At 37.3% G+C, this 24,851-nt stretch overlaps 1 protein-coding gene across 7 annotated transcripts in view; it reads right to left on the reverse strand.

The window, feature by feature from the left end:
• SIPA1L1 (signal induced proliferation associated 1 like 1) overlaps nucleotides 1-24,851 on the reverse strand; it is a 199,477-nt gene that overhangs the window by 109,964 nt on the left and 64,662 nt on the right. For 3 of the 7 annotated variants that reach the window (XM_058842533.1, XM_058842477.1, XM_058842497.1), the window contains exons 3-5: nucleotides 23,390-23,486; nucleotides 20,054-20,197; nucleotides 7,264-7,340 (exon numbers count right to left, since the gene is read on the reverse strand). The gene's annotated coding sequence lies outside the window, so the exon portion shown is untranslated. Of the gene's footprint in view, nucleotides 1-7,263; nucleotides 7,341-7,623; nucleotides 7,685-20,053; nucleotides 20,198-23,389; nucleotides 23,487-24,851 lie in introns of those variants that run through there. The other 4 variants (XM_058842487.1, XM_058842514.1, XM_058842524.1 and 1 more) reach the window with 4 other exon arrangements.

The raw sequence follows: 24,851 nt of genomic DNA on the forward strand, positions 1-24,851 counted from the left end.
GCTTCTATTGCAAGACACTTAGTCTCCCCTCCAAGCAGTTAAAAATGAAAGGAATGTTGTTTATCATCCTAAAATAGCTCTCAGTTGAACACTAAAGTCATCACCATTGGTGAAAAAGACAATTTCAGTCATATAGCACTTCGATTTTATCTTTAAAATACTGCACATTACACAGGTTCTTCCTGCCACTGTATTTTCAAGTTTGACATGCATTTAAAATTCCTCTTCCCATGATTTCTCAATTTCTCAGTTTCATAAAAATATCTCACATCTCCTTGGAAACCTGAACATAGCACAACAAGGACGGCTGGCTCTAATGCTTAGAAGCAGGTTAGAACAACAACTGCATTCCCTTGCTAGTTAGGATAGGGTTCCACACTTCACTTCTCCTCACTAATCTGTCTCACAAGAAGCTGTCTCTCTCCCCACCATTAAATTCCCTTCTTGTCTTCTCAGCCACTCACCCAAATCCTATCTACTTCCTCACTACTAACTTGAACTCACCTTGAAGTTTCATGAGTTTTCTAAGCATGTATGCAGAACATTGTAAGCAATTTAAAGAGATTGGCAATACCCAAGCAGTACTCCACTAAGAAGTAATCCTCCCCCTGCAAAACTGGTAAGAATGAAGTGAATTAAAGCCCCTTTAGCAAAGGTATTTTTAATCTTGATCTACATCAGCTGGTTTCTATACCAAGTGCTTGTTCTTGATCAGCACAAGATACCAAAAAACCCAACAGGTTTCTATTGTGTTCCATGCCCAGCTGTAGCTGCCCCAACCCATGGCTTGGGAATTGCTGTTAAAATAATAAGGCAGCTGCTGCTACTACCAAAACCCAACATTTGACCACCCCAGCTTGAGAATCTTTTAAGTACTACACTAGCTGCTGTAAGAAAAAGGGATAGTGCTGATTCTCATTTCAGATATAGGACTACCCAGGGAAGCATAGACATCCTCTGAGCCCCAAAAAAAGGGCTCTGCCCCAGCCACGTAATTGCTTGCAGTAATGTTTCAGGTTTAGCCAACATTTCCCTTCCAAATCCATCTTCACCATTACAACTTGATTTAAAGCTAAAATTCTGAAGGTATTTCCTAAGAATTATACATTTTCAAAAGCAAGAAAGACCTCTCTCCCAGGAACTAACAGTGTTTTCTCAGTCGAAACAAAGTGAGAAATTGGAATCATCCAGTTACTACTGTTTAGTTAAAAACCTTACAGAGAGACATCCCAAGAATAACAAGCAGCATGGAAATATCAATATGAAGGGGAAAATAAAGAAGACTAAGATTTCCCCTGCCCTGCCACGATAGAAAACAACACACAAAAGGCAGAGAAGAATTTTCTCCCCAGAATACCATAAAAACAAGAGATTATGTTCAGCTAAATAAAAGCTGACAAGTTTATCATCAACAAAAAGGGCTGCCTCTTCATACCTCTACCTAGGGAACACAGTGCTAAGGGATATGGGACTGCAAGCCAAAAGTTTAGCAGAATTAAAGGGAAGAACAAAAGATAAAATTACATTGTAACAAAAAATATTTGAATAACAAAGAGTTAGAATAGATACCAAAGTCTTTGAGTCTTTTGACACAAGTCAGACTAACAGGATTGCAGAGGTATACCCCAGAGTATATTACTGTCATAACTGCCTATCGTAGATTTTTTTTTTTGCATCATCATCCCAAGCATCTGTTACTACTCCTAATTAAAGAACAGATGGTCTGACCCAATATGGCAATTCCTATGACCCTATATTTATCAGCAGGTGGGGAAATTAAGTTTTGAGGTCTGAAGCATCAAAGCAAGATTAACAAAAACAGATAGCTAAATAGGTTTCAAAGCCATCTGGTATATGACGCTTACTGAAAAAAAGTATTCTTGAAGATTTCATACAATGCATTTTCCATGGTCTCTGTACTGAGAAAAACTGGCTTCCACAAACTCCACCAGATGCAAATATGCTTTAACTCCAGAAACACAGAGATTATCAAGATAATAAATGAGTCCTTTCTCATGTTAAACTAGTGAAGCACAGCTATTCCAGCTGTACAGTGAAATCTGTGGATGCAAAAGTCATCAGCATGCTCACGTAAAAGTTAAGAGTTCACTTTCAGTATAATTTTCTGATAAGATCGTTGAACAAACCTGTAAAAGAAACAACATGAAAACCCTGCACAAAAAAAAATGTAAACAAAGGAAATAAAAATTAAAAGCACCCCAAGTATAATAAAAAGCCGTTCCACTGTAGGAAGCTACACATCATATACACATCCTTCGTGCACGAGTGATAGGGAGCACATGCACAAACATAACATTTGGCTTAAATCCATTAATTAATTTCATTAATTGAAAAATATTCAGATACTCTTAAACATGGAAAAATTGACGTAGAAAAAACAGATCGAAATACTATCTCAAAGTACCTTGGGGGAAAGTGAGTTCAATGCACGCAAATGACAGCAATTGAATATATGAAATCACACTACTTACTTAGTTAAATCACTGTCATCCCTGCATGTGAATACTCTTACATAAGGTTGAGACACTTTTCAATTTATCTTATTTACCATTTTACTTATTTATCATTTTTACTTCAAGACTGATCTCATCTTCTAAATTGTAGGAAAAAAGACACTAAACATACATAAGTATTTTCTACAGTGGATTTATGATTTGACATTTCACAGCATGGACACACAGCTCTGCACCTATGCAAGCTGAAGAAATATTTGTTTCAAACCAAATGACTGCCTACAGATTTCTGTATTAATCTAAATATACCTGCATTAGAGTATTGGGTAATATTAAAAAAATGGGCCTAATAATGTCGCATATCTGAAATTATGAAAATAATTCCAAGTGAGCTTTAAAACAAAGTAAACAAACTTAATGCATCCAAACCAGAAAATTTTACTGAAATTCATAAAAAGGAAGCTATTGTGAAAACTTAAATGCTGTGATTGCAGATTTCAAGAGTTCAGTGTAGGTATAAGAAAATAAAAAGCCCTGCAGCCATCAGAGACTCCTCTTTCTGGGAGCAGAAGCACCCAAGCACCTTTCTGACAGCACACTACATCTTCCCCATAAAGTTTTCAAACTGACACTGTCTACCACAGTTCTTAGGTTACCTAGGACACAAGGAAGCCCTCTAGATGTAATCAAGGAAAATAAACATCTGCAAAAGTGAGAAAAACAAAAAGTATGCAGCATGTTCTTTCAGTCTTAAGACTCTTAAAAATAAAACAAACATCCATACAGCAATCTCAAACTAAAAAAAAAACCATCACCTTCATTTATAAATCTTCCATTTAGTATAAAGATCACTGTATGTTAATAGGATTGTGTCCTGTCCCTTCAGTTGTTTTTTTAAGGCTTTTGGAGGTTCTCCTCTTGCACACACTAAATGTGTCAGTTAAAACACAGTTATGCTGACACACACAAAATTCTTATTGTGTCTCAAATTTGCACTAGTCTCAAAGGGTAAATTTTACATATGTTTTATATCACAGTTAAATATAAATATTGCTCAGGTGAATTAAGTCCATATCTATGATTTAGCCTACATCTTACTGCATTTGCAGTTTTAAAGGACAAAACCTTTTATGGCTACATTTTTACTCATAAAAAATTTAAGTTCTCCAATTAAAATATTTTCCCTGTGGATATGGTAATTTTTAGTCTGTACACATGAAAAGAGCTATGGTGATACATTGACAGGCACCTGAAAGACAATGACAGCCAGTAGTCCATAAATAAGAGAAGAAATTATTTTACAGTGATAATATATGAAAATATCCACAGAACAGGAATACTTGGTTATACCCACTTAGGATCCCTGCAAATCTGTCATAATACAATGATGAAATTGTTTTCATTTTCTGTAACATTTTAAAATGCTGCTGCTAAGCATCAAGGAGGCACATGAGGTACAATTGTTCTTACTGACCCCTGTTTTGAGTGTTTGACATAAACCTACCATATTCAGCCTCTGCAAGTGTTAAACACAGCTGTAAGTACTGAAAGTTTAATGACAGGCAAAGCAGATCCACCCCAAAACTGTATAGGAGCTTGACTGGGAAAAAAAGTCTTATAAAAATAAACCTTATAGTAGCAATTTTTACTGGCTATTGTTTCAGATAGATATTTATATATTATTTATTACAAAAATACCTTCAAATTCCTACATCTTTTTTTAAAAAAAAATGAACTGTATCTGGATGATTAGATGAAACTGATGGTAAGAATTAAAACTGGGAAAAAAAATAGCATTGGCACAAGTACAGAGGTTTACATAATGGAGGTGGAAGAAAAAAGAAGCTCTCAGTTTTCATTGAATACATTTTAAACAAACCTTTTGTAAAATCATCTCCTGTTTCAAATTCCTTCACATAAATTATTCCCTGTAGTTGTACATCTGAAAATCAGATCACTTGAAATACTGTGAAGTCTCTTTATAAAAATATAAGCAATTAAGCCAATAATTAGGGCTTCAACTTTTTTGTCCCTCATGGCATGGATGGCTTGTTTTTCTTTAGATGGGACAAAAGGTCAAATGATTTGTGTTGGGCACTTCTATTTTTTGTAGGTTTCACCACTGAAGGTTTATGCAATCTGTATTTGTCATTCATTCTACATACCAATAAAAGCCTGATGAGAATTTTAGAATTTCAATCATATAGAAAGCAATAAAGGTTAGAACTGGCCTTTTTATGGTACTACTGATATGAGTATGAATTTCTTACACCTACTTTCATAACCACAGGACAATTCCCTCTCAAAGGATTGTTAGTACAGATAATCCATTTTTGTCGTGTTTCGAGTAGTCTGCAAATTATCTTGATTTTTAGAGAGGCCACCTAGATGTATTTTTTAACTATAGGTGCTCCAAAAACTCTTCAGTTTCTTTTTTTTATACAGTTACATTATAGTAGGTGGAAAATCCTTCCTATTAGCAATCCAAACCCTGTTTTTAGTACAAGACAAACAGATCTTCACTCTTTTTCTACATGAAACTTAGTAGCAAGAACATCCACTATTCATTGAATAAAAAATTCATTCACACAATTCTTTCCAAAGATTAGCACATGTGTAAAAACACAATTGGGTAAAAGTCATTATTGAAAGGTAAGGACAAAAACAGTACAAAACCACAGATGTTTCAATCCAACCAAGAATCAATCCATTGCCACTGCAGTTCCCAATACCTTCACATTCAGACCTGCATTCCCTGTCACAGTGGATGAAGAGCTGTTACTGACTTGTGACCTCCAGCCCCATGATCCCTCCCAATTTACAAGGTCAACAGACTCCCAGTTTTCCCACCCCAATCCCTGTAATGCCAGCTGAGGCAGCCTGGTCTGTGTCTAACCCAAATCCCTCTTTCCAAACTTTGGCCCTTCTTATATCCCTCTCCCTTTGTCTCAGCGTGGCTTTTCCGGCTTTCAGAAAGAAGAAAGCTATAACCTGGAAAGGTGAAAAGGGAAAAAAAAATCTTCTCCAGTGCATGCTGCATGTCCTCAGCAGGCCCTTGCTGTCACAAAGGAACTGCTGTTTTTTCAGATAAACACTTATTTTCAAGAGACCACAGACAGGTCCTAGCAGGAGGATGTCTCCTGAGCACATCGAAACCTGGGAAACAGCAGATACGTACATCACCACACATGCATGCAAAAGGAAGTAATGACGGTAGCAGACACAGCTCTCACTTTTAATTGCCTCAAGTCCATGGAATTCAATACTTCATCTGAGTAGTCCCCCCAAAATATGCTGCACCACAGGATTTCTGAGCATTATTTTACAGCAGGAGAAAAAAACAGCTGGCTTCTCCTAGACTTCTATATGTTCCTGCACTGCAAAACAGCATCTCTACTCTGAAGCTGTCTAAAGGCCTCCCCATTGATCTATCCAACCTGTGTGAGGACAAAACAGACATTGACATCCCTGAGGCCACAGAGCTGCAGTGTAACATTACAGCTTCAGCCCACTTGGCAGCTGGCCATTGCCAGGAATGGGGACACTGAACCCTCCATTCCCATCTTCTCTATTTCTGGCCTACAGTCATCTCCTCACATTACAGGCACACTCAGCTTCCAAACCAGTTGAGCAAACTTTACTATATCCTAAAGATTAAAAGAATGCCTTCCAAATAGGAGGAAGTTAACCTGAAGTTAATCTGCTTTAGAACCTTTAAAGGAATGTCCTCTTGTAAGAGCAAAATACATACAAGGGTCAACTTACCCAACAAATTCCTGTTGCATAGCCATTTGTGAAGTTGCTTATTTCCCTGAAAATGTGTTTCTAAACTAGGGAGAAAACTTTCACAGTATCTCTTAGGTGAGCTGAAGCAGGCCTTGTTACAAACATACATAGTCCTTGATCCATACTGTACCATCTGACATTACACTATGAGTTTCAGAATAAAGACAGAACACAATGTTTAAGGAATTGGTTAATGTACAGAATGTGTCCAGAATGTGAAACTCCGTATTTCTAGAAAAGTCCTTCACAGTATTCCTAACTGAAGAAACAAATCTACAGTTCAGCAATCTCAGTAAATCTCTACTTCCACAATTTAATGGTAATAATGGATTTAAGTGACAATAAAGGTCTCACTGGATGCCTGTCTTCATAAACCAAGATATCTGCACAGAAATGGATAACCATACCCCTGTGATGATGTAACTAGTTTGAGACTGCTGGCAAACAAAGTTAATAGGCAGCTGAAGTCCCTCCTTTTTCCTCCTCCTCCTCAAAATTTCTAAACCAGAAAACTAAATCAATCCCTTAACTCCTTCAGTACAGTTCTTAAAATCCAGAGTGAAGCTTTTGGCTTTCATTCCACTACTTATTCCCAAAACACAGCTGCAAAGTATAAAAATCAATTAATAATGTTTTGATACAAGACAGCTCATCCAGACGCTACACAGGACAGATTTACTATTCCCATCATTAAATAAAACATTCAGAAACCTCCAGAGACTTATTTTTCACAAATGTTGACAGAGACAAGTACTGCTTTTATCATCACTGTCTAAGCTTATAATAGAAGTATACTATTCATTTCAAATGACCAAAGGAAAAAAAAGTAGCTTCCCTGAGCATCGATCATTACTCTCAATTATGAATCATGAAAACCATACTAAGTACAAAAAGCATCCAGTTTTTAAACATTTCAGACTTCTCTTCACACTCACATTACTATTAATGCATTCCACTAATTTATGTTTTGAATTTTATGTTCATAGAAAAGACCTCCACTTACAGAAAAATGGTTCCTCTTGAAAATACCACAGGCATTTGAAGAAGGATACAGGTAATCTTTCTTCAAAGAAGCAGCAGCTAGTAAAACAGAAACAAAATTTAACAAAATATACAGACAAAATACTCTTGTTCAGAGTTAACCAATTCAAGACTGAAATAGCCAACGAGATGGAGAATTATACTCCTGAAAAAAAAGGAATCTTCCATTGAGAGCACCTGCCACAAAATCTCAGCAGTATCAAACTGCAGTACTTTTCTAGAAGAATGGTCCTGGCCATCCAGAACTTTTTTAACCCAAACAAGTAATTCCTCAGAACCTCCTTTTGTTATTCATTGCTGCTTATAAATCGACTCCTCTCACCTCTCCTTGTCCCAGTGTGTAGCTCCTTTTTCTCTTAAACAGTCTCTGGCTTTTACAGTCTTTGCTCCTCTCCTCTGAGAGCTTGTCCTCTGTGTCCCAGCCTAGCATCTCCTCCTTCCTTTCTGTTCTTCAGCCCGCTGGTATTTGAATCACAGCTGCTTCCTCCCTCTCCTCGGCCCTGGATGCCAGTACCGGCGGTACTGTCAGCAGGGAACAGATTGTCCCTGCACTCCCGCTCTGGAGAGCCACAGCGCCAGGAGGCTGCTACTGCACAGGGAAGCTGTGCGGGAACACGCGCTCGGCCACGGGGGGAAAGCTCAGGTGCCTCACCAGACCCTGCCAAGTCCCACCAGTGTTATCAGCTGGGAGTGAGGCAAAACAAAGGTCCTTCACCAAACTTAGCTACCAGAACAGTAAACCTAAAATGAGTGTGTAAAATCTGTCCAAGCTAAAAATCCTTGTCAACAAAAGCTTGAATTGGGACAGCTCCTTCACAGTATAACAACCCCTCTCTAACTTCCAGGTGATGGGACTGCTAGAGCTATTCACCTAAACTGCAGAGTAAGCTAAAAAAAACTGGGTATTTTTCCTGTGCTGCAAATCCCAAAGTTGACTAATGAGTCGAGAAATTGAGACTAACATTTCCAGAATGGCAGTTAAGGCAAACCATCAGTGCAGACTTGACTTGCAACAGTAAGCTACAAACCTCCGAAAATTCAAGACTGATAAGCAACTCTTGCCTTTGGCTTCACAGGGAACAAGGCTGTAGGCAGTCAATGTAAAATATGCTACCTCCATAAGGCAGTGTCACTAAGAAAAGGATAAATTCCAGGCAGTAAAACATCCCAACACAACAGCTTCAAAAGTTACCTGTAGGACAGTTTTTGCAAATGCAGCAGAACCTGTACTGCAACACAAGCCACCATGAAATATTTGATGTATCTAAACTAAGAAAAACATCTAAGAGATGCCTTCAGTCTTTAACAAGGCAATGCAAGTGCACATGCTGTGCACTGCAGTTCACACTTCATGCACCCATCCTCTCAGGTGAAACACCCTGAAACAGCCATCAAATCAGCAGATGGGGAAAGCCTGGACCATGCCTTCTGAAAGCACATCAGTTTAAAAAAATTCAGTGAATTAACATGCAGACCAAGCTCAATTTTTTTTTTTAATTTTTTTTTCCATTTACAACTTCTATTGTGTAAACTGCCTACTTTATCCTGCAGTGCTTTTGGTTTTGGTTTTTAATTTTAAATTTGCTTGCGACTTTCAAGGAAACAGAACAACCAACTACAATTTCAGTAGCACACTGAATTATTTCAACAGCTGTTCATAAGTGAGATTACTTCCATTAACAATGGGAAAAAACATAAATAGAAAAGAAAAACCAACCTTTACTGAAAAGTGCAACTTTTTCCTAAGATTAGAAACAGAATTCTATTGATTTAGGTCTAGCAATTATTATTTTTAGCAAATATCCTTAAATTTCCTTTCCCATCATAACAGGCAAACAAATGTAAAACTCTGGTGCAGAACCACACTGTCAGTCCTCCAGCCATTTGGAACTATTTTCTACTTGTTTTGCACTTAAAATGCCTTCCCAGACATGATAGATTAAACAGAAGCCCATGTGTCAAGCAGAAGTTATCACAAAACCTACATGGAAAAAAAACACTAAACCAGATTGAATTTGCATCTGTTTGTCTTCCATTCCTCTTTAATGTCTTGAATTCACCAGTACAGTCTATTTCATAGAACTAAACAAAGGAAGAGGTACAGTACTTTACTTTGGAGCTAGGTTTTTGAGTGTTCTGTTCAAGCTGTGTAATTGGCAGCACCAGTAAAGGATGTTCAGTGCTGGTTCAGTAATCCACTAAGAAATCTGTCAAATAGCCACCATTTAGAAAGTGTCATTAGTGATTTCTGCATCAACTCTGGTGTCCACAGCTTCAGCTCTCAGCACATGTAGCTACGTTATGGTTATTTGAACAGACATTTTCAAGCAGGGTCCTTCACTAAGTGGTTCCAGCCAGGAACAGGGGGAGACTTATCAGTAAGGCAGTGCCAAGGCCCATGTTACAGGGTACATTTATAAGATACATAGCAATAATTCTTTGTTCCTGAAGCTACAGCTAGTCTGCTCAAATGACAGATATAGTACAACAAAAATAGTCATAAAAGCCATTCGTTTGTATGGTGTTTTATATCTTAGCACGCCAAGAACCTCCTCTGTGCTCTTTTATACTGTTCTGACTAAGGCAAGAAGACCTTTAAGTCAGTCCTAGTCTTGCCCAGATAGGAACTGCAGAAAAACACCATACATACAAGTAGGTGGTTAGCAATACCAACAGAGAATTAGCTATTCCCTCCAAGTCTTCCTGATTGAAATACCAGTCCAGCAGAGCTCTCCAAGGTGTCTCTGGGGGCGGTGGGCTACAAATCACACTCACAATACAACAAAGGACAAGCATTATCTCTTTAATTCTGAGAAATACCAACACTGCTCTCCAGTTCATTAAGAATGAGTTACTTAATGGCAGCTTTTCAATAGCATGCTGGGTTGGACAGCCCACACATTGATTCTGGATCTTACCCAGGCTGCCAAAGCCTGCAGAGATGACTAAAATTGTGGTGGCACATAGCATTGCCAGCCAATTTTAGAATCTGGTCTAGAAAATGAAGGACCCCAATATTCTAGGGCTCTAAAAGGAAAAGACCAGAAAGTTAGCAAAGTAACACTCAAAATAAATTCTCCTTAAAAAAACCCCAATCTGATGTTTTAATTAGAACAATTAATGCATAGATTAAACCAGCTACTTACAATAATGTACACTAGGATATATAAAAGAACTAGTCTAAATTATTTCTAAGGTATTACTGATTTACTTTGAGGACCAGTAAAAGACAAGGATCCCAGAGCAATATGAAACAGGGTATATGTCTCATAAAAATAGTAGGGAAGTGGGAAATTACTTAAGTGGCAAGAAAAACAATGTAATTCTGATGGTTAGAAAGATTTGGATATATTGCTGGGGAAAAGAAAAGGGATTTAAGTTATGGGACAATGATAACTGATGGTCAGGAAACTGCAAAACAATATAATGTTCTCTCTTCAGTAGGTGTCACTTATGTAAGTTCAACTACTGTTCAACATAACCTGGAGACTATAAATGTAAAGTTATTACTGTAGATAAGGGTAATTACTGGAAAATTCACTTTTAGGAAACCAGTGGCTAAGTATAAAAAAACATAAACCAAAAAAGAAAGGATTTTGGGCTGGTCCAGCTAGAACTTGACCTGCAGCAGATTGCATTTAGTTTATTAATTCTGGTGACCAAACACGGGTCCCCTTGAAGAATCTGCAAATGACACCAAACTAAGGAGGTGGTGGAGAGGGGGAAAGGGAGCAGAAGTTGCAAGGAATATGAAGGAGATGATCCTGATTCCAAGTGAGCTTAAGAAACCAAGTATTCTAAAACACACTTGATAACATCCATGCAAGTGAGAGCAAAACAAAATACCATAACTCTGAAAAAGATCATTAAATTAAAAACCTACAAACATGCAGCAGCCATATTAGGAGTAATAAAGTAGAAAATAAAAGTTATATAGGATCACAGATTAAAGAGTCATAAACCTGATACTCATCTTGAAAGCCAAATATAATCTGAGAAGGTGATAAGACTACTGAGTATATGAGGTTAAGCTGTTTCAAGTCTAGTCAACACCGTTGTCCTACCACTGAAATACCACATACATCATTCTTGTGTATTCTAAGGAACAAATCCTAAAAATCTAGTTCTAAGATTACTAAAAAGAGATTGATAACAAATGGAAGAAAAAATTCTTCAACTTCTTATTTTAGTTATTTGACTTTCCAAGGGGTGTCTTATCTACAGTAAATGAAAAAAAAAAAAAAAAGCAGTCTATGTATGAATTAATTTTCATGACTTATTTTAGGTGACAATGTACATGAAAAGATTTCTCCTCCCCTTCATCTTCCCTCCACAAATAGAAAAATTCCTTTCAAGTTCAGTTTCCTCTTTTCTTGGTCTTCTTATAACATTAACAAATAATTTTTAAAATAGAATTAATTTCATATTTAACAGTACTACTGGTATTTGTACTAATTCTACTTGGCAATTCGCACTTCACATTTTATTTTTAATACAGTTCAAATTTTAAAACAAGGTTCAGTGTGAGGATTTTTTCCTTCTAGACAGCAGTTGCATTCTCCAGCTGGTATCATACACTGTGTTTATACCACTAATGTAAAACAATTTAGACTTTACCAATAAGTGTATGCACACACTTATTTTGGCTCTGTCACACATTTATTTTAGCTCTGAGTTTATTTTTCAGCTGTCCAGTGAAACAGCAGTAAAATTCGAACTCATACTTGACCAAAATCAGTATTTATTTAGGTCAGACAAACTCTGAGCAATTACTACAGCTGCAGTGTCAACAGCACATACCAAAATATGACACCACCTTTCAGACTTTCAGAAACTCTTGTTTAGATATTAGATGACCACCATGTAAATGCCTTCAGTAACATTTTTTTTCTGCCAGAAATTGAAGAATAGTACATTATTCACATATGCACATTAGTTTCTATGAATCCATGTATTGAAACTGAATGGCAAACACACACACACAGAGCAGACAGAAAGCCACCAACAGGCAGCATTCCTCTTTTCCTTTAAAAATACGTATGTGTATTTACTAGTTGAGAGATCTAAAAGCCAGAATAACATAAAAAAACTGCCTGAAAACCCAAGACTCCTTACATATCATACTAAAATATTTGCTGAAGGACAGAACTTTGATTATATCACCAGGGCCATTGCAAATAATCTGTGAAACCAGACTGTGAGGCCTGGATCCAACAGTCATGCATGACAAGAAATACAAAACTCCTCCACTTGCAGAAAGAGTACCTGCAGTACTGCAAGAGGAAAGAAGGGAACCACTGGCCTATATACAAAACAAAGTGTGATTTCTCTGATACTAGGGGCAGAATGCAGCGTTTTGAGATGCACTAGCTCCCATTTTCAGAAACAGAAGTCAAAACATTCCAATTACCTATCTGGATGTATGGCAGATTCTGTAAAGCTTTAAAAGCAAACCTTACATTTGCATTTAGAGAGCAAACGAAGAATCTGGCAAACAAATTAAAAGCAAAACATAGAACAACACAATAAAAGTAAAACAAGTTAACCCCACAGATTATTTTATCCACATGTACATGGCAGTACCATCACAACAAAAAGGAGATAAATGCTATTGAAAATAGGGAATAGCAATGATATTACCATTGCCTTACAGAAGGCTGACCTCTCTCCTAACATCATATTTTCCACCAGGAAACAATTCCCAAAACTATTTGTGTCCTACATTTTGTTATTGTTTGGGAACTTGTGAGACTGAACAAACAATGGTACGCTCTTAATTATAGCAACACTGATCTTACTGACCAACAAGTCCTCACAACCACCAGCTCCCAAGTATGATAAAGAAATTTGTGAAGCCCCTATGCCTTCAAAAGGCAAAGAAGTACTTTATGCAGACAGCCCAGTGATTAAAAGAGACAGTAGTATTATTAATCTGCAGCAAACCAGCAAATTTATGCTCATGGCTCTTAGTCTAACACTTGCATTTTCAGACAACAGATTTTCTACATATCAGGTATATCCTTAAGAATCCTCTCTCTTAACCACAAAACACACAGAAAACAAAAAAAAAATTGTATTAGAGAATAAACAGCTGTCCAAACAGCTTCTGAAGTCCAGAAAATAAATCCTACATCATCAACTCGGTAGAACTTAGATTTGCTTTTTGTTTTGGAGATGGGGGTAGGTAATGGTCAAGCCTCTTTTTTAAAGTATTTTGTTAGAATAAAGACAATTTTGCATTGGACCCTTTATGACAAAAAAAGTTCATTACTGGATTTATAAGTGTATACCTATCCAAATACAACAAAGCTCCATCTGGTCTATATGAAAAGCACAAAATATTGGACTGTGTGTTACCTTTTATATTACAATAAAGGCGAATGATTGAGGTTACTCCTGTTCTTGCCTGATCTTGCCAGATCTATCATTACCCTGTATACTCTTATCAATACAAATCATGCATTAGAAGACTTACTGCAAAACCCCTCAGACTTAAAAGGGACTTAAGAAAATAATTACTAAATCTAGTTGATGACAAAAGATACATTAGACATTAGAGATATAAAGGAGCTTTTCAGCCAGTGAAACCAGGCAAAATATTCTCCAAATGACCACCGTCCAGTATAATACAAAATACACTACTTAATGCAAAATAAAAAGTAATGTCTCTCTATGCTTTAATACATGTAAAATGTATTACATAAATTAAAACACATTTAAATTTAAATGTATTAAAGCCCTCTGCACTTAAATACATCTTGAATTTTGGTCCTATGAAATTCAAAAGAAATCCTGTGCACTTGCGTATGCTCCTCTACCACCAAGTACAAACACATTTTGACATAGCTGTTTCTGATTTTTTTGTACTACTTACTACTAAAAGCATTTCAATACAGTTCTGTGATTCCTTGTCAGAAGTAGTTACTGTACAAACACTTTTTCAAACACTAAATGAAAATGGCAGGCCTTGGTGCATTTCTGCTACAATAAACTAGTACTGTATGCCACAAAGTTAACAGTTAACTGTAAAAAAGCAATCAAATATAAACAATAAAATATAAAATAAATAAATAATAAAATATTAAATAAGAAAAATATAAAAACTGTTTTATTTCAGTCCATTTGTCTAGTTATAAAGCATTAAAGAAGGATATTTTTAATTCCTTCAGCCATGATCAGGATGATCCTGAGCTACACCAACAATCCAAATGCCAAGCAAGATGTACTGTTTCAACACCTCACCAGTCAATTTAGAACAGAAGCATAACCCCTGCACAGGTATTAACAGAAAAAAAATTGTTTTATAGGTAAAGCTGTATTTTCAGTTGAGATTACAGAACATGCAGTAGTCTCTGTCTGGCTCACAGCTAGAGCACCAAACCCAAACCTCAGCCTCAAGGATTGTTTTTCTTTGGAAAAGGGAAGAGAAGAATGTCAGTTCTTCACAGCTTACCAAAGGACAAGAAAACTTTTTATTTCTGCCATAATGGAATTCTGGACAAAAAAAATCTGTCAGGAAAAAACACAAGCAGTAACACTAGTACTTTGGTCACAAAAGAGCAAGCAGCTTCTGTAGCACCCTCAGATTTTTTCTAATGGTCATATTTGTTGATCCCTTCCATACCAAAACTTCAAAGTACGTATTAATACACTCTTGCAATTTCCCACATGCACAGTAAACTTCTCTAAAGGTTTTCTATATTGATTTGCTTCAGAATCTACTTATTCAAGGGAAAGGCTAAATCTCTGTTTTCATTTAATAGGCAAAATTAGAAAACAGATTAAATCCTGATTATATAAAAACATTAGAAGAAGGTCAGTCACAATCCTCTTTGCTCTGTAAATGAACAATTCCAGAAGTGTCCTCAGAGCACCGAGACCATTTAGTTTATTCCCTGGGGGCTCCTCTAGACTCAAGGTATGTAACTGCACAACTACCCTTGGAAAAATGAAGAGCCATATTAGTTGGTGAACACGTAACAGTTGAAATAGGTAACAAAAATGCAGTAGGCACACTTCTGGACATGTCGGTAGAGGTATTACTGATCCAGAGTAAGCTTAGGAAAGTTTAAGCCCTAACCATGAAAACAGGAGCCCCAACCCCAGAATCTTTTACATGCTGCAATGCCTTATAGCTCTGAAGCACCCACTGTTAGGTGACTATACCAAACAGATAATCAAATATGGAAAGCAAACCAATTAAACTACTACCTGGCATTTCTCAATTCCTTGTAGAATTCTTTATATTGAAGACTATGAAAATATTTGAATCCATCAAATTATACTCCAACACTCACCAAAAAAAAACCAAAACCAACAACACAAAACCAGCACCCATGCACTGACAGCATTAGGAATTATTCTGAAAAGAACACTGGTTCTCTATCATATCACCATGTAATATTTATGCCATCAGTTCCACATGCAATTCTGCTCTTCCCAACCGAAAAAAGCTCTTGCAGAATTAGGAAGTGAAAGAGAAAGGAAACAAAGAGCAAAAGGTACTGGATTTCCTGATTCAGAAAATATTGAGATAGAAGACATTAAGTCCATAGCTACAAATCCATCCTATCTTCCTGCATATACATCTGCTGCTGTGCTCTGCCAGATGCAACCTGTGGAGAGGGAACATTGATTTGACCAAACAGAGTAAGCTAACTGCAACACTGGACTTCTGGATGAAGGACAACAGTTAAATTTCAATGTATGAGAAAATGGAGCCAACTTGTCCAAATATTTAACCAGCTCTTCAGAGTACCTTTGTAGTGTCTCTGAAGATGGGTGGGAGCCTCAAAATTGCCTTCTATATCCAAGCCATTTTAATAAAAGCAAAACTAAAAACCCCAGATTAACCTTTACTAATGAGCAAAATGACAACGGCTTTGCAGAATAATCCAAGAAAGAGCACTTGGCTCACAACTTAATTCCACAGCAAGAACATTAAATAGCCACTGCATTTATCTGCTCTTCTCTCCCTCAAGTTTTTAGTCTAATTAAATGTACCTCTGCTTCCCTTTTATAGTCAAAAACAATACAAGGAGCAAAGCTCTCCAAGGTACACATGTCTGTCCCCTTATACTCCCTCACAGCTAAGCATGTACATGTTTAAAAAAATGCTATAAACTGCTGATTCTAAATTAATCCCAGCCAGGAAGTCCTCAGGCTTTAGCAGTTCAATTTTGCAGTTCATCTTTCTTTCACACAACCCTCCCCAAGAGCAACTTATTTCAGAGAAGAGAGGCTAAAACAGTTCTCCCTTCTCAGGAGGGAACGGTGCTCTGGTTCTCAACTTTTCAACATTTCTGCTCAGCAAACTTCTGCAAAGAGCTCTAACCTAAGTATCAGAAGGAAGAAAAAGAGGAATAAAAAGAGCAAGACATGCTGAAGAAAATAAATGCCCAAGAACAGGAGAGAAAATATAAGCAAAAAGAGCAGGGTAAGAAAATAGAACAAGAAATAGCACAAAGAAAAATATTACATTAAACAATGATTGTTCAGTGCTTCCACATAATCTGAAAAATTATAACCATACTACCACAAATACATACAAACTTACTGCACCTCTGGTTTACAGGCTTTACAAACACATTACCAAGAACACAGCAAAAAGAGGAAGCAAGAACAACTGTGGCTGCTTCCCTAAGGTATCACTATCACATGAAGAAATCAAGGTCTTTAGGAGCAATGCTACACCAGTAATGACAAGGTTAGTTAAAAAAAAAAATGGCAAAACAAGGGGTGGGGGGGAAGAGAGAGAGAAAGATGTTGCCTTCTCTTGCATTTCTTGTGTCACAGCTACACATCCAGAAGCATGCAAACACTTGCAAGCATGCAGGACAAAACAATTTGGTCCAACAACCAGCTGAAGAAGCAGCTTTCCTGCCTTTCTTTTCTGTGCAGATGGAATGAAGGAAATAAAGGCTGGTCAGGCCAGCATGCTCTAGGTGTAGCCTTGACCACAGGCACATCCCAACACTGAGCCTCACAAACTGGGACACTGGTGTGGCTAAAGGAGAGAGCCATTACCACATGATCTCACAAGGTTTGCACGCACACAAAATGCCAACAGCAATAAACTCAAAATTCCACCACACGACATCCCAATTTAATTCTATCCAAGCAATTCCTCAACTTTAAAAGGCTTTGCCACCCTAGACTTGCCAATTTAGAGAAAATTCTCCTCTTGAATTTTTCTAATATACATATATAGATGCAAAAATGTAACTTCATGGGATTTAATGATGAATCTTGCTTCTTCTCCTTTCATTTTCTATTGGAGACGAGCAGGCATCAGAGAGATTGCAGCTCAAACACATAAAGCTTCTGTAAATATGCCATGCATAAAACCAAAGCTGATTTTTCAAGTACTCTGATAAATTAGAAAATTTAAAGCTTCCTTTGTTTTTAAAAAAAAAAATCTATAAACTGTAAAAACTCACTGAAATAATGTATTAGTTGTATTAAAGGTCAATATAATAAATAGCATAGCTTTGAGGTACAGAAAAGGTGTGTATTAGAACCAAGTCTTGACGTAAGGAATTGATGGAATGAAGTAGCGACTAATGACAAATTCACCTACATATACAGGGCATAAGACTAAAGAGATCAACATGCTAAAAAATCTACACACAGCAAGATTACTAGGAAGCACTACTTATTAATTTCATTATTATTACTGCAACAAAGGCAGTTGAGACTCCCTTCTTCCAAGGAGTCAGATGGAAAAGACAAAGGGTAATGGGCACAAGCTGCTCCTGGGAAGATTCCAATTGGACACAAGGGAAATTTTTCACACTGAGAGCCATCAGCCACTGGAATAATCTCTCTAGAGAAGTAGTGGATTTCCCAACATTAGACATTTTTAAGATTTGGAAGGACAGAGTGCTGGGTCATTGTGTTTAAATAACTGTGCCTTTGCCAAGAAATATTGGCCTAGATAATCCCTGAGGTCCCTTCCAACATGTTATTTTGTGCTAAAACTATACATTCCCATTATGATGTGTATAGACATGCATGCTATGTTTTATACATAAAAAACATGACTAATGCCTAATGCTGATGGGATCTGCAAAGCTACTGTCTAGCAGGCACTGATCTTTATCTTTCATCAAATGGAGCAGCATTAAGTTGTGGGTTTGCATTATGCATAAGTAGTGAATACAATTAGGCTGAAAAGCAAGCTGATCTTCTCTGATCTCAGGTGGAAAGTGTGAATTCTGATCTTCACAGGTGACAGCTCTGAGCATCACTCCAATTTACTCATCAGCTTCCTTGAATCTGTGTACCCAAAAGAAAACTCGAAACACGTAGCTGTGGCTAATCTTAAACCACTAATATTTAAACAAGCGAGAATACCAATTAAGAGAGCAAAGCAGTTATTTTACTTCGCCTGGCACACAGAAGCTTGATTTTACAGCTCAAGAAGAGTACAGAAAAACTGGAGGAAAAAAATTAAAATGCATATAAGAAGAAAGAAACCAGGAGAAGGAAGGAATTCAAACAAGGAGAATTATAAAAGGACACCTTTAGCTTTTAGGTAGATGGAATCATTTAAGAATTGTTAATTTCTGAATTGCCAGAAACATTGTTCTTTGAAGCTTTTTACAGAAATGCTGTGCTTCAAGTTGATGCATCTGTTCTGAAGCATGAATTTAGGAAATCTCATGGTCAGTGCAGTTGTAGTAGGAGCAGTTCCATGTGTTCTCAAAACATTTTACAAAGGAATAGCGTATTTTGCTCTCTACAGGTAAAAAAGCAGGGAAATAACATTAGTAGTCTAAATTTTGCTGCTCTATTGTCTCTTCTGTCAGGGGTTTGCTGGTTTTTGTTTTTTGCTTCTTTGGTTGTGGGGGTTTGATTTTTTTGGTGGGGGAGAGGGACTGTTTATTTTTGTTGCTTTGTTTTAGTTTGGTTTTTTGTTTGCTGGGTTTTGGTGTTTCATTAAGTACATGAACTTACCGGGGATTTATTGTGCTTCACAGATGCCAGGTCTGTTTAATGTCTCCAATTTATTTAATTGCTGATTCTTACTACTCACCTGAACCAATGAAAATATTGAAATGCAAAACTGTATTGCTATTCAAGTTTAAGAAGCACAGCACAAGATACTTCAGCAATGTGCAAGCTGAATAATGCATAAAAATCAAAACACGACAATTGCTCGTTCTTCAGCAGCCAGTCCCATAAAATGTTAATACACCAGAATCAACTGCTAATACAGCAGAATCAGCTGCTTTTCTGTTTAATAAACAGAAAACATCTTGTTTATTAATCAGTATACAAATGTAATCATACAAAATACTAAGTACATACTAGTTCTGAGTTACACTACTACCAGCTTAAGGAGAGAACTAGGAAAAATTCACAGAATAATGTATGTATTTAATCTTCCAACAACTCTCCACATTTATACAAGCTACAGAACTCAGTTTTACAAAACCCTCAATTTCCAGGGCACAGGATTGCAGTGATTAAGCATCCAGACTTTTAGTCAGCCTCAAACAGGCTATACAAAAATCCATGCTGTTAAATCCTTGCAATCATTTTTAATCCAGGCTAGGCAGATTAATGCTAACTTGGGTGTGCCTAACCATTCTGAAATCAAGAAGTTTGCAGACATAGCATGCCTCATTCTTGGCCTGCCTCTTCAACAGGTGCCTCTAACAGTAAAGTGTGGATCATTACAATCCATACTATTAAATAATCAGTCATTCTGGACTAAGAAAAGAGGTGTCAAAGCATAAAACACTCACCAGCTTAGAGATAGCCAAAAATTAATGGGATCCAGGCTTTCCTCTCTTCATTCACTCATATACACTTATCTTCTGAATATCCAATTCTTTCAGTCTCATACACAACGAAATGAAGGTGAGACTCTTGTTATGAACACCCATTCCCTATTAAAATGGACATATTTAGCTATTAAGAATATTATCCAGTTTTGCTGAAGGATCTTACTGCAATTCTCCAGCTCTCTAGTACATTAACTAACCTGTCAATTATCACACACCCCACTAATTCACCACAATGTTTTTAAACATAAAAGAACATAAAAATAGACTAAGCACTTTCTACTCCTTTTCCATTTAAAGATAATTACTGCAGTTATCATTGCAATACTACAGTACAAAAACATTACACAAGGCAGTCACTAACTTGGGAACATACATGCATCCAGTACGTCCGTTTCCTTTGACTCACAGGTGCATGTGTGCACAGGTACATGCATTCAAAATATGTATGTGCAGTCCTCAAGGAACACCTTCCTTTCTTTATAAAGAGGCCAAGACTGTAAGCACTAATTTCATGGGCTCTTCCTAACTTTCTTCAGACTCCTCGGGGAAGAAACTTGAACTACAAATCTACACAGTCCTAATAACAGAGATCCTTTGTATAATCACCAACTAAACCCTGGGGGAAAAAATTAAGACCTGCAAAATATAAGGAACACAACTCTGTACAACTCTCCTCCTGGCCATTCAGAGAAACAGTACCCAAATAGCTCCTGCCTTCCTTTGCAGGGAACACAGCACCACGTACTCTTAAACACATCCCTGTGAAAAAGCAAGAATTCCTGAAGCAAAACTTTTCCCACCTCAACCCCACCCCCACCCAACAAGGCTTTATTGCTAGTGAACAAATGAAGCCACAGGACTTCAACCTCTCAACAGGAAAAGAATAGTACAGATAAAACCAGCAATATGTAACTTAAAGTCAACATCAGCCACTTGCACACAGTGGCCATCTCTTCCTCTTCCCTCCCCACAAGTCCTCTTCATTTTAAGTTCAGGTCAAATAAGCAATCTGAAGTAAAATTTCATGCAGAATTTTTGAGTTTTATTCTGCCAGTATCTACAGAAGAATATGGGGAATTGACAAAACCGAGCTTATGCTGCTGAATGTTTTGCACCTAAATATCCTTAGAAATCCAATTAAGATTATCTATTTGAAACAAACAAATATCAGCTTTATTGGAGTGCGATACTGTTCCTTAAAAAAGCTGCTTGTTAATATGGTTATGTTCAACACCCAACTGTAAAACCTGCTCAAGAATTTCAGTAAACAAGACTGGGTCTATAAGACCACAAGCCCACACATTCATAAACAACCAGCAACCAGAACTGTTACTAAAATGAATTAAATTAATTAGGTTTTAAGTACAACTTTGTATTACTAGATTCGCTACAGGTTGAAATTTAAATTTTTTTTAAATTCCACAGAGGTAAATTTTTTTCATTCCGCTGAGAAAAATTTCCACTTCAAACAAAAATGGTAAAATGTGTATAATAAAAAGGAATTTATCACCTTCAATGTTTCAGTGGTGTAACATGGTAACACCACTGGCAAAATGAAGTTTAATTACCTGATCCTTCTTTATGGAAAGTATGTGACAAAAACCCTAGACTGTGGAATCCAAACATAGTAGGGGGAAAAACTACTCATTTACTTTCCACCTGTAAGTTAAACTAATAACTAAGACTGCTCTTACTTCATAACTCAAGACAGCCCTTTTTCACTGTCCATGCCCCACTACGGTGTTTACTATCATGATTTTCAAATAGTCTCTTAGGACCGCAAATTTTATATTAAAAAAAACAAAACAAAACAAACTTTTGTATGGTGCAAAAGACATGGACACTATTTTCCCCGCTGTGGTAACTTTGAGAGCTATGTATCAAAGAAAACCCCAGTAATGATTCTCTGTAAAAACCAACACTAAAGATGATGACAAATTACAAGGTAAAATGACTCATGGGAAAAGCCAAAATAATTAAAATAGCCTTTTCCAAGGGCTCCACTAGATCTGTGAGCAAATGTGCTTGTTTCCAGTATATATATGTTCTCTGAAGGAAAGATTTTGTCACCACCTCAGAAGCTAAATCTCTGCCAATGCAATGCAGCTTTGCTGACAGTGTTTCAGAAGAGTTTTAAATTGACATTTTCAATACAACAACATCCTTCAGGGCAACTGCAACAGCTACAGAGCACATTCTCTCACATAAGAAACCTATTCATTTCTTTTGACATCCAACAGGCTGATGAACTGATGTTATAAGGGAGGGTTTTTCCTTTGGCAGCAATGTTTTTTACACTGTTACTTCCAGACTGGACTTCTTTTGCATATCCTGTATCTATAGGTTTCAATATGTGTTAATAAACACATGATTAAAACATGTTCAGTGGAGGAGATTGTTTTTACTGCCTGGGTACAAATCTGCTTCAACTGGTCTTAATTGAGATCTCCAGTTTTGTTCTCCCTGCAGTCCATAGCAAATTCTGGTCACTTCCCTCCAGGCAGCCACTACTGCTTGCACAACCTGTTAAATCAGGAAGCTGATCTATCCGAAAACAAATCCAATCCTGCCCATCTTTGAAAAACCAACACCACTGCTCCACATCTCTTCTCCTTCCACACCCCAAACCCACACACTGCCATTTACTAACCTTCTTCATATACCATATGAACCAGGTCATTACACATGTCAAGGACTTGCATCTAGTACAAGGCAGAGGGCAAGGCTGCATGGGCAAAACTGCAGCATCTCACACTTGCTGCCTCCATTTTACCTTCTAATATAATACACTACTCTGTGAAAGATCATGTACTAAAAACCAGTCTTTTTCAAGGATCAGGCACATCCAGAAGAATCACCCCTTTCTTCCTTACAACATCAGTTTAGTTTCACAAGTGGGTTAAAAGAAACCACCTACAAGAACTGCTATGTTTCAGAAAATGTGACAAAAGCAGGCATTCTGTCACACAGCCTGAACAGAGCCCAACCTGCTTTTGCAAACACTTCTACACATACCTAGTAGAAAGGAGGGGGGAGGGAATAGCCATCTAGTTCCCTTGCATCTCCCTTCTGGAAAAACACTGATGTATAGAGGAAGCGTTCAGCAACAGCCTGGGATACAGTCTGGCACTCTGTGGCAGCCAGCCCACGGGTAACCATCCTGCTGGAGACCACCCCTTACACACTGCATGGAACATTACATGCTATCAGCAGTCAAACACAACACTCAGTTTGTGACAACTAGCAGTACTCCAAAAGGTCAGAAGGTAGAGAAGGCAGAACATGCGCTCTTACCTATCCAAATTCCTGAGAAAGCAGACACATGCAGCTTCAGTAAAAACTCCCAGTTGACGTCACAGTCTACTTCTGATGAATCATACCACAGTGAAACCTAGAAGCAAAAAGATCATGGTCATGAACAAAATTTGAATTGAAAGCAATCAAATGAAATATATTTCAAAAGGTAAAGGGTATTCTGAATATTGTGCTTGTAAGAAGTCAGAAGTGACAATGAAGGAGAATAAAGCTGTGAATCTATTGATTTTTTTGCATATAACTTACACATCTGAGAAAGTCTGTATGATAATTTTCTCACTACAACAATCCCAACCCTTCTTTTATCACCCCTTCTCTGAATCAAGTTATTTTCTTCCAGAACACATTCTGCCAGGCATTTAGAGATTAAACACACTCTTGGCAATGCCTGAAAGAAAGGGGACATTTAGCAATACTGTGGCCCACTTTTTTTCCTCACTGATCAACATAAAGTCTGTAACACATGTCAAACACAAGGGAGAGCAGGAGTTTTTATCTAAGCCACCAGCTGCAGTACCCTAAGAAGTCTCCAAGTGTAGAAGGAAATTTAAAGGTTTCAAAGCTGGTCCTTCCTATTTACCAGTTCCCAGATTATAATCTGTATCATTTCAGAATTACTCTTAACACCTGACTTCTGCCTATTGCTACAAAAGGCTTGAATCTCTTAGATGATAGGAGTCCTCTAAAATTAGCCTGGGCAAACAGATGTAACCATGGAGATTTATGCTGCAGTCCCGAGAACTCCGCAGAGGCACAAGCTGGAGGCAGAGCACATACTGCCAATGAATTTTTGTCCTACTCTACTCCCACCAAGCTCACGTGTTAGAGAAGATGTACAGTGAATCATATCAAAGAGAGATTAAAATACAGCTCTAAGTAAGGAGCCTAAAGAAGAAGACCTAGATTATTCTTCAGCCTGGTTTTTGCAGTTCGCTGCACAGCTACATGAGCACCTGTACTGACATGAAGCAGAAAAGGTACCAGACAGCATAAGCAGAGAAAGACTGTTCCTTTCAGCTGCAACACTAGCACAAACCGCACATAAACCCATGGTACAAGGCCTTTGTGTAATAATTGTTGTTGAAATTTCATAGGTTGATAAGCAAATTTGAAGTCACCCATTGCTACTCTCCCAAAAGTATTTCTTTACAGAGTGGAATCAACTTGGAATACCTACCTGATGTCAAGAACAATAGCATCAACAAAATTTTTTTAAGAAATGCCAAATAGTGTTATCAACAGACGTCATGAAAATGATTATTGCTATCTTTTTTGAGCAATTAAAAATACAGCTAAGGGTTTTTTTGTTGCAAGTTAAGTTTAGGCTTATTTGCAAAGTACGGTGTGAAATTAAGGCCTTGGAAAAATGAGGTGCATCAGCAAAAGAGCCGCAAGTAAACAAAAAATAATAATGCAGTGCAGCAAAAGCAGTTTCTAAACG

This window comes from Poecile atricapillus, chromosome 1 (assembly GCF_030490865.1).
Source record: "Poecile atricapillus isolate bPoeAtr1 chromosome 1, bPoeAtr1.hap1, whole genome shotgun sequence".
In the NCBI taxonomy this organism is placed as follows: Eukaryota; Metazoa; Chordata; class Aves; order Passeriformes; family Paridae; genus Poecile; species Poecile atricapillus.